This window comes from Setaria italica, chromosome III (genome assembly GCF_000263155.2).
Source record: "Setaria italica strain Yugu1 chromosome III, Setaria_italica_v2.0, whole genome shotgun sequence".
Taxonomy (NCBI): domain Eukaryota; kingdom Viridiplantae; phylum Streptophyta; class Magnoliopsida; order Poales; family Poaceae; genus Setaria; species Setaria italica.
Genome location: NC_028452.1, coordinates 43048786 through 43064222, shown reverse-complemented (window position 1 = coordinate 43064222; position 15437 = coordinate 43048786). Strand labels below are relative to the sequence as shown.

Here is a 15437-nt window from a genome sequence, read left to right as displayed (position 1 = left end):
TTATCGCAACGTGTTATAATCGTTGCAATATGGACAACTAATTGCCACCACTATAAAATAGTGTGGCAATACATCGCCACAATTACAGCCAACAAATATTCGTTGCGATATAGCGTACCTATTGCAATGACTAAGTTGTTGTCGCAACACTACACAAATGGTGGCAATATGACACCCCTATTGCAACCAAAACGGACTATTGTCGTAATAACCCCTATGTATTGCAACAAAAGTCGCCTATTGCAAAAAAAAATTAGTTGCATTAGTCACAAAACCTAGTAGTGTTGTGTGGCCTGTTGAGCCACAATATAGACATCATCTCCTGGTAAGACGGATGATTGTCCAATTTCGACTAGCCCAAGATTAGGGGTCCGTCTCACTACTGATGGATCAAACCAATGGCATTTGAATATGACTAGATTAAGAGGTTTGCAACCATGAAACATGAGTTTGTATATTTCTTCAATTCTTTCGTAATACTCGACCCCATCAAAGCCTGGCATAAAAACTCTAATATTTGTGGTTCTTCGATTGGGCCGACTCTGCTCATGGCTTGTTGTGTAAAAGCGATATCCATTCGCGTCATAACCAGTAAATAACCTGACCCTATAGGCACAGCCATCGGCAACCTATCTCAACTCGGCACTCATAGATGCATTGGTTTGGCCCTGCAAGTTCAAGCAGGGTGGTTTGTTATATTATTCGCATGTACGAGCAACTTGTAATGTCAAAATAAGTACGAGCTAAATTGGATTGTACCTTCTGTTTGAACCAAGAAATGAAATCAGGCATTCCATTTCCCGCACCTTCTCTAAGAAGGGTCTCAGCTTCCTGCGGGGTAGGTTTCCTTGACTCACGCCAGAATTGACGATGAAATTCCTGTACCAATGAGAAACATGGGAGTTGGACACAGAATAGTGACTACTTGAGAACAAGTTTGTTGAGAACTTACAGCATGTACGGCTCCACTTCGGATAGGTTGGTCAACACATACAACATGATAGTGTGCCACTCTTCATGTTTCAAGGTCTTGTGGGTCGCACCATTTGCACTTCCGAGTTGCCCTCGGAAAATGCTAAGGCTCGATTCATCTTCACCAGCATTGTAATGAGGGGGTGGATTATGCACACTAGGAAGGTTGTCAGCATAGTATTTTGTTGTGAAGTTTGACACCTCCTCCAAAATGTATGCCTCTGCAATGGATGCTTCAAGTTTGCATTTATTTTTACATTTAGTTCAAAGAACCTTTTGACACCTCTCTATTGAATAGCACCAACGGCCCTACACAGGTCCTCCCCATTCGTGCTTCATATGGGAGGTGCAGAATCATATGCTGCATTGGATTGAAGAAGCCGGGTGGACAGATCTTCTCCAACTTACAGAGCAACATAGGTGTCATTCTTTCCATTTCTACAACCACGGTATGAGATAACTCCTTAACACAAAGCTGGCGGAAGAAATTGCTCAACTCTGCTAGCACCTACCAAACATGCTCAAGGACATAGCCTCGAACCATCACCGAAAGTAGGCGCTGAAGCCATATGTGGTAATTATGACTCTTGAGCCTGTTGATGTGCATAGTAGCTAAGTTCACTCCCCTCTTCAGATTCATTGCATACCCATCAGGGAACATTAACGTTTGGAACCATTCTAGTACCTTCCTCCTTTGGGTCCTTGTTAGGATGAAATCGGCCTTAGGCTTTCTCCAGGACTTGCCGGCTCTGGGAGGCACCATGTCTAGCTTTGGTCTGTCACATAACCTCGCTTGATCCACTCTAGCCTTAACGTTATCCTTTGTCTTATCAGGAATGTCCATGATTGTACTAAAAATTGCCTTGGCGATATTCTTTTCATTGTGCATTACATCAATGTTATGTGGAAGAAGAAGGTCATCAAAATAGGGGAGGTTCCACAAGCACAACTTCTGAGTCCAGGCATGTTGCTCGCCATATCCCAAAAAACCACCTTCTTGTTTATTGACCTCGAGAGCGTCTAACTGAGCATGAACCGCGGCTCCTGTCATCATCTGCGGTGTAGGGTCTTTAACTATGACATCTTTTGTAAAGTTCTTGATGTCTCGTCTGAATGGATGGTCAGGGGGGAGGAATTGTCGACGTTAGTCGAATGAAGAATACTTGCCACCCTTCGTCAACCAAATGAACTTCAGAGAAGCCTTGCATACTGGGCATAGGAACCTCCCGTGAACACACCAGCAGCAGAATATCCCATATGCCGGCAAGTCATGTAGGGAGTACTGGTACCAAACATGCATTTTGAAGTTTGTCTTTGTAGCTCGGTCGTATGTGCATACCCCTTTCTCCCAAGCACAGACCAAATCATCAATCAGAGGCTCCATGTACACACTCATATTATTCCCCGAGTGTTCTGGAATTATCAACGACAAGAATATGTTCTGTCGTTGAAAGAGAACACCAGGGGGGAGATTGCGGGGGATAACGAACATGAGCCAACAGGTGTACATGGCAACTGCCATTCCATAAGGATTGAACCCATCTGTTGCCAGCACAACACATACATTACAAGCCTCTAGAGCTTTCTCACCATGAATCACATCAAACCTTGTCCAAGCTTCACCATCGGATGGATGTACCAGGTTCTCAGGATTGTATCGACGTCCATTTTTGTGCCATGTCATCTGTTTCACGGATTCCTCAGTCATGTAAAGCCATTGGATCCTCGGTATGAAAGGAAGTTACCGTAGGATCTTCGCGGGGATTGCGAGCTGCCTCTTCTGACCATCACCAGAGTCTACCTCCAGGAACCTAGACGATTCGCACTTCACATAGTACTTTGCTTTCGCATGTTCTTACCTAAATAAGATGCATCCCTTCGGACAAGCATGTATCTACTCGTATGGCATCTTAAGTGCACGAAGGAGTTTATGTGCCTCATACATTCTCTTTGGCAAGATGTGACCATCCGGGAGCAGGCTGCCAAAAACTGTCAGCATAACATCGAAGGTGTTTTGACTCAAGCTAAACTAAGACTTCACGACCATTAGGCGTGCAATGGCATCCAATTGAGAAACCTTGGTATACCCATGAAGGGGTTGCTGTGCAGGCACAAACAACATGTTGTAATACGCCTTTGCGGTAGCCTCTGGCTCCTCCTCCCTACGTCCTTCATCGAAGTGTGCTTCATCATAATCATTTAACATGTCTTCTACCCTGGCATCATCATCATATTCCTCGATGCGTTGTCTCACGACCTCGTCTCTCCCACGATCAGCTTCACCATGGTAGATCCACCTGGTATAGTCTACTGTAAATCCATTCTTGCAAAGATGTTTACCCATGACCACCTTGGTTTGCCGACGCATGTTTGCACATTTGCTGCAGGGACACCAAGTGACACTAGCTCCTTTAACCCTTGTAAATGCCCATTCCAAGAAAGCATCGGTCTTGTCAATCCATTCATCAGTCAATGAAGTCTGACTTGAGCGGCCCGTGTACATCCACTCACGATCATCCATCCTCTATCATATCAGGGAGTAATATAAAAAATCACGTTGCATCTACACGTTCCTATATTGTCTAATAGGTGAAGATAGGTCCTAATCCCACCCAAAGATGTGTAGATGGAGTTAGTTTCCATGCTCTACTCCTGTCCGAGATAGAATTTTGACAGCACCTCCCCGCTGTTCTCCAAATACACGTGAGATTGTGTATTCGGAGAACAACAAGGAGATGCTACCGAAACTCTATCTCGGATTAGAGTAGAGCAAGGAAACTAACCCCATCTACACATCCTCAGGCTGTCCAAAAAATATGGACAATTCAAAACAGATATGGCTATAGATATGCAAAGATCTGCATATTTCTAACTGTATCTCTTTCGAACGGGAGACGCCTAGCTAGGTTACGTGATTTACGAACATGATATGGAAAGAGAGGTCTTTTATGCCTCACCTTACTGTCCTGCAAAGTGACGAGTCGAGGACGGTGCAATAGCCTCTTCTGCAAGAAAAGGAACATAATAGTGTCAAATCTAAATTTCGGCAGCACCTCCCCTGCACGGGGAGGTTTCCAAAACCTGCAACAAATAAAATGGTACGATGGCCGGCAACCACATCCACACCAAACAAACGGCATGATGGCCGACAACCACATACACATCTTATACCTTGCAAAAATACGACAAGTCGAAGGTGTGGGGCGGCGGGAGGGCAAGGTGGAACCAGGCGGTAGGGTGGGCCAGGGAGCGGCGGCAAAAGCCTGCAAGTTGAGACACGCATATAGTCAGTGTTTTAACAAGTTGCACCAAGGTTCAAGAGAGATCCTGCTGGCTCAGTTCTTATGCAGTATGCGGTCGGAAAGGGATGTCCAAAGAAAAAAGGTTAGCTATTTCCTCAAATTTTATCAAGCATCAAATTATTCCTTTGTCTTACTTTGTTTAGTGTGCTGACGATGCATATTGCAGTTTCTTGAAAAAAAATATATGAATGTCCTAGAATGTACTTTCCTGAAAGATAACAACAGTTCTAGATTCTATAGCTCTTACAGCTGAATGTGCACCTGAGTTGTTCATATGGAGTGTTATGCAAATTTATTTTCATGTTTAATCTATCACGGGGCACTCAGCTACACTTTTTTCGTTGAAGTATATTCTCTCACCAAATTGTTCAAATGATAGTTCTAGTTCTAGATTCTATAACTAATAAAACATATGATTCTATAATAGTTATAGTTCTAGACTCTATAACTAATAAAACATATGATTCTAAATTGTACAAATGATAGTTCTAATTTCTAAACATCGTTTATATGATTCTAAATTGTTCAAATGATAGTTCTAATTTCTAAACATCGTTTTCTAATTATTGTTGTTCATGGCAGTGTATATGAACTGAAAAATCTTACGGGGGGCGGAGGGATACCGCGGGGAGCCGGAGGCTGGGGGCGGGCCTCACTGGGGGGCGGGGCAGCGGCGGCGTTGAGTGGGCGGCGGCGGTGCGGCGTGCGGTGCGGCGTGCGGGCGTGTGTGTGTGAAGGGTGTTTTGTGTGTGTGAGGGTGAGGGGTGCGGGCGGGGGGAGGGGGGGATATGAAAGGGTATGCCGAGTGCCAAGATTGGGGGCACTCGGCAAAGTATAGATATGCTGAGTGCTAGGGCACTCGGCATTATTTTTTTATTTTCATAACGGCCCGATGCTGCACAGTGGGACTGGGTCGATGAAGTTGCCGAGTGTTCCCTATATGATACTCGGCAACTATTCTTTTTGTCGAGTGTCAGGTAGAAAACACTTGGCCAAAAAAATTTATATTTCATGCCCCAACCTCCTACTTGTTCATAGCGTGTTTTACTAAATCTTTTACAATGTACTTTGATAATACATTGTAAAATTCACTCAACAATGCATATTTGATTTTTCTACGAATATTATTCCATTATTTCATGCAATTATAGCTCCAATTCAATTTATATAAATTAAAATTATATAATTGCAGTTAATAAATTTAAATTATCAAACATATCCAAAAAATTTCCAAAATTTGACATGAACGAATCTATGTTGTCTATTGCCTATACAAAAAGTTTTGAAGTCAAACCAAAATTCAACCGTCATTTTGACTCCAAATCTTACAAGAACCTTCGCAACTCTTTGATTCTTCTTCGGAGATGCTTCGATTTATAAGCATTGTACATGACAAATTGTGCAAAACCTTCTCTTTTTTTACCACATCCTTCATCTATGATATCAGGAGATCTTGACAAATCTCGTGATTTTCAGACTTCGTTTGCTTGTTTTAGAATTTAAAAACCATTCGACCACATGTTCGTGATCGTGTTCCCTGAACAAAATGTGCGAAATTTCTTTTCATTTCCCGGGTAAGACCCCAAAATGGACTCAATAACATGAATATTATTTTTCCACTCAATTTATTCCATCATTTGAATCACTTGCAGTTCAAATTTGACTTAAACCAAAAAATTTCTCTAAATGCAATAAATTAATTAAATATAGCAAACACATCGAGAAATATACCAAACCTTAACATGTAGTACCACATGTTGTATGTAGAGAGTAGAAAAAATTTGGAGGGCAAGAGAGGGAAAAAATTATTATTTTGCCGAGTGCCAATAAAAAACACTCAGCAAAGCTATTGCTTTGCCGAGTGCCTGTGCAGAACACTCGGCAAACCTTATCTTTGCCGAGTGTCCGAGACACTCGGCAAAGTTCTAACGGCAGGGTAGCCCACCCGACGGCCATCGCACGCCCGGCGCACGCGCCTGTACTTTGCCGAGTGTCCGTGTTTGCCGAGTGTTTCTTTATAGCTTGCCGAGTGTTTTTTTAAGCACTCGGCAAAGTGGGATTTTGCCGAGTGCTATTTGTTTGCTGAGTGTTTCATTCAAAACAATCGGTAAATAGGAACTTTGCAGAGTGCCCAATAGAATGCACTCGGCAAACCCTCAGGCACTCGGCAATTCTCCTGTTTCCGGTAGCGATGTACATGTATACTTTTCAATCCCCTCTATGGGCGCGTGGCGCGCTGCACGTGTGGACGCTTTCCGCGCGAGGGTATCCAGCAGCCAAGCGTGACTTGAGCTATTTGCCACGTAGTTGGCGCGTCCTTTTTTCAGTGTCGGCACATTTCGTATCTAGATACTTTAGCTATTGTCTTGACCAGTCCGTACTTGTGCCGGTGGGTTTTTCTCCGGGTTTTTTCTTCCTTCTTGGTGGACTCTATGGAAGGCGACAGGTCTGCAACGAGCTGACCGGGACGAGTAGCGTTTTCTGTGCTGACCGCATTTCGATCCGGTCGTCATGGCGCTCTTGGAGTAGCTTTTTGGTGTGCTGACCGCCTTTCCGGTCGCGCCGATTTTATCCCGGTCGCAGGACCGGCCTGGCGCGGGGCGGGGCGCGGGGCGGCGGCCGCCCTGGCCGGCTGGCCCCCCGAATCGCAGTGGGCCACCCCAGGTCACAGCCTGGACCCCTGGTTAGGATTAGGATCGGAAGAATAGGCAACGTAGACCTGGTTAGGATGCGAGGTGTAGCAAAATCACATCGGATGTTTGAATGCTAATTAGGAGGATAAAATATGAGCTTATTATAAAACTAATTGCACAGATGGAGTCTAATTTGCTGGACGAATCTATTAAAGCTAATTAATCCATCATTAGCAAATAGTTACTGTAGCACCATATTGTCAAATCATGGACTAAATAGGCTTAATAGATTCCTCTCGCAAATTAGACTCCATCTGTGCAATTAGTTTTGTAATTACCTTATATTTAATACTCATAATTAGTATCTAAACATCTGATGTGATGGGTGTTAAACTTTAACACCTGGAGCCAAACAGGCCCTAGGACGAACGAATGCAGCGCAAATAGAAACTCCAACTCGTACATGTGCGTCGCGAAACTCGTACGCGTGCATGGGTGCGTCGTCCAGGGGGCCACCGCCGAAAGTCCGAAACTCATACGCGTGCATGAGTGCGTCGTCCAAGGGGCTGCCGCCGAAACTCAACTCGTATGCCGCCGCCAAAACTCGACTCGTACGGCGCCGCCAAAACTCGAGTTCTCATGCGCGTCATCAATCAATAAGTAGTTGCCCTTCTCCGGCCCGGGAAAAGCAGCGAACTCGTTAAACTAGGTCCAGGGCGCCGCCGCCAAAACTCGAACGCGACGCGTCGTGCCGTCGTCCAGGGGACCGCTGTCAAAACTCATACGCCGTCATCTAAGGATCTGCGCGGCCATCCAAGATTCTAGGTATGGTACTCGTCGTTGTATACGTGTGCGCACACAACTCGGCTTTCCTAACTAATTTGTGGCGTGTGTGTATGCAGTTGACCAATCCGCGTGTTGCTTGCGGACCTTGCGGTTGGTGCCAATTCAATTCTGTGATCAGGTGATTCGATTGCCAATTCCCCAATTCTCCGTACCGTTAATTATTAATTACCCTAATGTCTGAATTGCTTACTGACTCTTATTTACTGTGCATGTGACTGTCGCATCGGCTGAAAGAAGCTTCTCAAAGTTGAAGTTATTGAGGAACAATGACTCAGGAGAGGTTAAATGGTTTGGCAATATTATGCATCGAGAATAAATTGTTGGATGAGATTGACATCAACCCTATCATAAGTGACTTTGCATCGAGAAATATTAGAAGAAACTTTTAAAGTAATATGTATAAATAAGTTGATATGAATATTACTTTTAGATACATTTAAATATTAATTGGTAACATTTTATATATATTTGTATAATGTTTATATCAATGGATCCAAGTTTTACTTTCGCACCCTCCCAAATCTTGGGACCGGCCCTGCCCGGTCGTTGGGACGGGTCGCATCATCACCTGGCGACCGTGGCCGTGGCGGTCGTTTGGCACAACCCCGCCCTGTGCGTCTTGCTGCATTGCATGCCTCGCCCGGCCTCGTCCAGAGAAGATGCATTGCATGCCCCATCGTCCTCCTCCTCGCTTTCTTTGAAAAAATCACGAGTATATATACTCACAGCAGTGCAAAGGTCGCGCACATCCTGAGACTGTATTACCGCTCATACACCAGCCTCGCTCGTTTACCGCTCGGCATTCATGGACGCCGCCAGGGAAGCGCTGCAGGGTGGTCTGGAATTGCGGGTGACGGTGCCGGAGGGCGCGTCGGTGACGGTGGAACACGAGGCAGCCGGCGGCGCGGCGGCGAGGGCGTGGGCGTGGCTGCTCGCCTGCGTGGCCGCGGCGTGGGGCAGGGTGGCGGGGTTCGCGAGGGAGGTGTGGAGGATCGGGGCGGATGATCCCCGGAAGGTGGTGCACGGCCTCAAGGTCGGCCTCTCGCTCGCGCTCGTGTCCATCTTCTACTACACCAGGCCCCTCTATGACGGCGTCGGTGGGGCTGCCACGTGGGCCATCATGACCGTCGTCGCCGTCTTCGAGTACACTGTGGGTGAGTACGCGTAACTTTTTCAGATCGAGATGATTCAGAGTTACAGCCTTTGCAGAGCTTTGCAGAGGTGCAGTGGTACTGCTAGCGATGAGAAATTTTCTATCCGTTTGCAGTGGTACTAGCGAGAAATTTTCTATCCGTTGCAGCCATGAAACAAAATATCTGCAACATCGAAAATCTATAATTGCAACATTAAAAAAATATGTGAAAAAATGACTACGTCGTTCGATCCGCCGCAACATGAACACTATGTTTCATGCAATATTTATTGTGAAACAGGCGGAAATAATTAATAGTTTATTTAACTATCGAAACCGGACGGCCGTACTATCTTTAAAAAAAAAGATGCTGACTATCTTTATCACATGAGCAGGTGGCAGCGTGCAGAAGAGTTTCAACAGAGCCGTGGCGACGGCGAGCGCGCGTTCTCGCGCTAGGCGTGCACTGGGTGGCGGACAAAACCGGCGAGTTCGAGCCGTACATCCTCACCGGCTCCCTCTTCCTGCTGGGTACGTACAATCGCGCACTTTGTTTAATTAGTCCCTGTCGAAACCGACAAGCCATGCATGCATGAACTGAACTGAACATGCAGCTGCGGCGGCCACCTTCTCGCGGTTCATACCGACGGTGAAGGCCCAGTTCGACTACGGCGTCACCATCTTCATCCTGACGTACAACCTGGTGGCCGTGTCCGGGTACCGGGTCGAGTCGGTCGACGAGCTGGCGGCGCTGGTGCAGCAGCGGATCTCCACCATCGCCATCGGCATCCTCACGTGCCTCGCCGTCGCCATCTTCGTCTGCCCCGTGTGGGCCGGCCAGGAGCTGCACCTCCTCACCACGCGCAACATGGACAAGCTCGCCGCCGCCCTGCAGGGCTGCGTCGAGCACTACTTCGCCGAGGGCCCCGCCGCGCAGCCGCAGGCCAGGTCCGACTGCGATCGGTGCGTGCTCAACTCCATGGCTTACGAGGACGAGCAGGTGAACCTTGCGCTGTGGGAGCCGGCTCACGGCCGGTTCGGCTTCTGCCACTCCTACGACCAGTACGGCAAGGTCGGCGCCGCCATGCGGGCCTGCGCGTGCTGCGTGGAGGCCCTGAGCAGCTGCGCGTCCGCCGAGACGCAGGCGCCCGAGCACGTGAAGCGGCTCCTCCGCGACGCGTGCACCAGGGCCGGCGCGCGGTGCGCGCAGGTGCTCAGGGAGGCGTCGCGCTCCGTCGCCACGATGACGGCGTCCTCGCGGGCGCTGGACGTTGCCGTCGCGGACATGAACACGGCGGTGCACGAGCTGCAGGGCGACATGCGGTCCCTCCCGTCGATGCTGGCCGAGACGTCGCTGGTGATGGACACGATGCCTGTCTTCACCGTGGGTTCTCTAATGGTGGAGATAGTAGTGAGGGTGCAGGGCATCGTAGACGTCGTCAACAAGCTGGCGGCGTGTTTTTGAGGAAACAGAAGGAGGAGTTCCCGGTTGATTGTATATTTATATAAAAATCAGAATTACAAAAATGAAATGTCCCGATTAGGAAAAAAAAGGAAACAAAGAAAATTAAGAAGATTACAAGGTATGTTCTAGGCAGACATAGGTTGTTTCCAAGTATCTTTTACTCGGTGTAAGACCACATTAAAGGTGTGTTTGAAACGTATTTTGGTTCCTTGATATGATGGATGAATTGCCTTGAAAATCCAATCATTACGGGCCATCCAAATGCACCAACTCATGATAACAATGACTTCCATGAAGAATGCACCTTGTAACTGGTCCTTGAAGCTAGTGAGTATTTCATAAGGCTCCTGCTGCAAATCCATGAACAGACCTAGATTGATCCAGCACTCTTGCGGAAAAGGGTATGAGATGAAATAGAGTTTCCTCCTTGTCATGATGGCACGACACACACGAATAAGATGGGAGAATCATGTGTTTCCTTTTAAGAATATTCCTTGTACTAAGCCTATCTTTTAACACTAGCCAAAAGAAAACTTTGTGTTTATTTTGGCATTTTGATTTCCATAGCCAATTGAATACCTTGTGAACCTGTCTGTGTCCACTCAAATGACGATAAGTCTTGGAAGATGAGAAGAAACCATTGCCCCACATATCAGTCCAAATATCCGCTTCATCCAAGAGGTTAATTGCTTCAAGTTCGGTTGCTAATAGAAGTAATTGGCTAAAAGCTTGTTGTGGTAGAGGTAGGTGAAAAAGCTGTGGCAAGTCATGAGTTTCATATGCCTTCTGCAGGGAGATATCTTTCTTTTTAGCATAAGAAAAGAGATGTGGATATGCTTGCGATAAAACCTGATCATGCACATGTCCTGTCAGAGAAAACAAGTGCTACCATCTTTAATTATAACCAACGCTAAACCTTTAAATTTGTCTAGTAGCTTACACTACTAGATTTTAGGGCTATTGCCACGCCATCATCCAATCAACTCAAATTTCATTGCAACAGGTAGGGATTATTACAACGATTTTGAGTTTTCATTGCAACCGGTAGACGTTATTGCCACCATTTGAAAATCCATTGCAATAGGTAGGTGATATTGCCATGTGTGTTTTTCGTTGCAATAATTAATTTTTTTCATTGCAATATCGACGGGTTATTGCCACGAAATACGCAATGTTGCAAGGCTTTGACATTTTTGCAACGAATTTGTCACGTTGCCATATAGCCCAAGGCAACAACGGAAAATCTGTTGCAATAGGTCGGTGTTGTCACAACGAGTTGAAAATGGTTGCGAGTTGCTGAACAAATTGCCACGGTTTTTTTGCGTTGTTATAAAGTTTTTTTGCGTTGCAGTATGTAAGGGTTATTGCCACGAAATACGTAATGTTGCAAGTAGGAAGCAATATTGCAACGAATTTGTTACGTTGCCACATAGCCCATGGCAACAACAAGAAATTTGTTGCAATAGATAGGTGTTGTCGCCATGAGTTGAAAAATGGTTGCGAGTTTTACTTAATGGAAAAATTAAAAGATGCGCAATGAGGGAATCGAACCAGGGTCTCCAGAGTTTGGACTCGAGCACCTCAACACCACGCTACGCAATAGTTGGGTGATGGATAGGAGCCGAACTAAAAGAAATAAATTCTATGTTAGTTACATAAATAATTTCTATGAAAATTCCTTGCAATAGGTAAGCAATGTTGCAAGGCTTTGACAGTTATTCCAGTAATCTCATTCAATCAGTAATTTAATACTGTAAATGTATTTGTCAGTTAGACCAACAGATTGATCAAAGGTAACATGATAGATGGGGATCATAGCAAACACATTGATAAAAATGAGGCTTATCAAGCAACGTTTTTCCACCATGCACACAGGCAGTCCAAAAGAACACGACGGATGGGGATCATAGCACTAGAGGTTATGTTACAGACGAAACTAAACACTTTCTGAACCAAGACCTACTTATTGTCTACCTTCTTCTTGCCAAGCCTCTTAACTGCTGCAACTAATGTTTTTGCCTTCTCTTTAGTTATGTCAAGCTTCTTGGCAAGGTCATGGCGCTCCCGCACCACTTTGTTGTACTTTTGGTTTGCATGATTCGCATACTTCTTGAAAGCAGATTTCAACTCATCGAAATCAGTCTGCAATACATCAAACAGTTAAATAAAATCAGTATGCAATACATTCTGACATTCAATGTTCAGATTCTTTTAATGTTCAATGATTAATGTTTCAGGGGTTTATGCATGACTGACATTCTGACATAGATACATAGATAAAAACATAGACATTCCCTATTCACATTCTTGTCATGTTCAATGATCAATGTTGAATCAGTCTCCCAAATATTGCCTAAATGTTGCCTAAATGTTCAATGGTTCAGGAGTCAACGTGCAACACATAGCTACATAGATAAATGTTCAATGGTTCAATGACTATCTTAACCATCTTTGAATTGTAGTACAAATGAGCATTACATAGATAAAAACATAGAAGAAAGTAAGAACATTATGATTTCATCGATGCACTAGTCGCACATGTGGTCAATATCGTCATCTGTCTCTGTGTCAGACTCAGTTTCAGAGTTCAGGCCGATGATAGCTACATCGGAATCGTAGTCAGAGTCGGTAGTTATCTTCACCTAAAAAGATTTCCCCAGGGAAACCCCCTCAAAAACGACCACGTGGTAGGCCGCCTGTTGATGCCACTATGCAATTGTTGACAACGTGAGGAAGAAGCCTCACCACGGTGGCCCCAACTTCCCGCTGTGTGGGCCTTCGACGGCATCTCCAACTTTATGACCTTGTTCCCCCGGGCAAAACGACCCCTAGCATCATGATGGTACTCCTTCATTGACTCGGGCGGTGTGGATGGGGAGTGGCGGGGACTTGGGAGGGGACCGGATCTAGGGGGAGGTGGGCGGATCTTGGCGGAGGATGACAGGAGGAGGATGGAGAGGAGGTCTGGGCTCGATGAGAGGAGGCAAACTGGACGAGGACGGGAGGGGAGGCGTCGGAGGAAAAAACGGTTGGGATGGGCTTTAGTTTTTTCGTGGCGCTAGGCTTTGCATTATCTTATGACCCTGGTCGTTGCGTTCATGCCTGTTGTTTGGCATCGCTACCCTTGTTGTTGCCCTATGGTAATTACAGGGTGGCGATGGAAGCAGGGTCTGGTTGCGGCGGTAGTAGGGCGGCAGCGGCCGGACGTTGGACGACGTGGAGGTAATTATATATAGATGGAGAAAGCAGTGACTTATTAGCGTACTGATATGAGCAACTAACTGTATATGTAGGAGATTAATGTTGCATAATGATGATCGGAGTTGGATGCGGCTGCCACAAGTATCAGATCAGCGGCAAAAAGGATTGAAGAAATTTATGGAGACTAGATTTGCAGGCACTTGTAAAGGAGATACGGCATCATGTCCATGTTCAAGATGCCGTTCCATGTCATACAGAACAGTTGAGGAAATTAGAAATCATTTGCTTTTTAGGGGATTTTCTAAATGTTTCATCCAAGCGGAAGGAGAAGAAAAAGATTCATATGCAAGCATCACTGAAGGAGTTGACAATGATGGTGAATTAGGGGCCGGTCCGTCTATGAATGATTTGGTTTCCTCACTAATCAGTGGTGCAATATATGGAGAAATCCGAACTGAAGAGCCAAATGAAAGTGCTAAGAAATTCTTTAAGTTATTAACTGAGGCACAGAAGGAACTATATCCAGGTTGCAAGGAGGCTACTAAGGTCTCATTCATTGTCAGGCTATTTCAGATTAAGTGCATATTTGGTCTTAGTAACAGTGCTCTGGAGGCTGTGCTTCAGCTATTCTCGCTTGTGCTCCCTGAAGGTCATTGTGTTCTAGATAGTTTGGATAAAGTGCAAAGGGTAGTTCATGATCTTGGGCTGGACTACGAAAAGATACATGCATGTATCAATGATCGTGTTTTATTTAGAAAGCAATATGCTGACTTGGATAAATGTCCAACATGTGGAGAGACTAGATGGAAAGCTGTTGGTTCAAGTGAGAAGGAGGCAGCTAGTGGTGATGTTGCACCTAAGAAGCGTGTTCCACAGAAAATCCTAAGGTATTTTCCAGTGACCCCTCATCTGCAAAGGTTATACATGAGAGCGACCACATCTGAATATATGCGTTGGCATAAGGAGGGACTTGTTCAAGATGGAAAAATGCGGTACCTTGCTAACTCCATGGCATGGAAACACGTGGATGAAATTTATAAGGAATTTGCTTTGGACCCTCGTAATGTTAAGATGGGTCTTGCATCTGATGGTTTCAATCCATTTGGGATGTTGAACGTGACATACACTACATGGCCTGTGATCCTAATCCCTTACAATTTGCCTCCTTGGTTGTGTTTGAAACAACCGTTCTAGATGATATCAATGTTGATACCGGGACCAAAATCTTTAGAAAATAACATTGATGTGTATTTGCTGCCCCTTATTGATGAGCTCAAAGATCTTTGGCTCAACAGTGTTTAGACATGGGATGCAAAGGTAAAGAAGAATTTCACTCTGCGTGCTGTTCTACTTTGGACAATTAATGACTTCCCAGCATACGGCATGCTATCTGGTTGGAGCACAAAAGGCAAGTTTGCATGTCCATATTGCCACAAGGATACTGACTATTTATGGCTGAAATTTGGTTCAAAGCATTGCTACATGGGTCATCGCTACTTTTTACCAATGGATCACAGGTGGTGCCACAACAAGATTAGCTTTAACAACCAGGTGGAAACCAGGGAGACTCTAGTGCCACTTGATGGGGAAGGTGTGCTGAAACAGAAAGCTTTGAGCAAGTGATATTTGGGAACACGACTAAAAAGAGGAAGCAGCATGAAGAGGACACTAGATGGCACAATTGGAGGAAGAAGAGTATTTTTTTTGAACTACCTTACTGGGAAAAGTTGCTTGTAAGGCATAATTTGGATGTGATGCACATTGAAAAAAATATATGTGAGAGCATACTGGGAATCTTGCTTGACACGGCAGGAAAATACAAGGATAACGAGAAGGCTCGTCTGGACATGCAACATTTGTGCATGAGGAAGGATTAACATCCTTTG

At 45.3% G+C, this 15437-nt stretch overlaps 1 pseudogene; it reads left to right on the top strand.

The window, feature by feature from the left end:
- Positions 1–8558: 8558 nt before the first annotated feature.
- LOC101761602 lies at positions 8559–10350 on the top strand (annotated as a pseudogene).
- The last annotated feature ends 5087 nt before the right edge of the window (positions 10351–15437 follow it).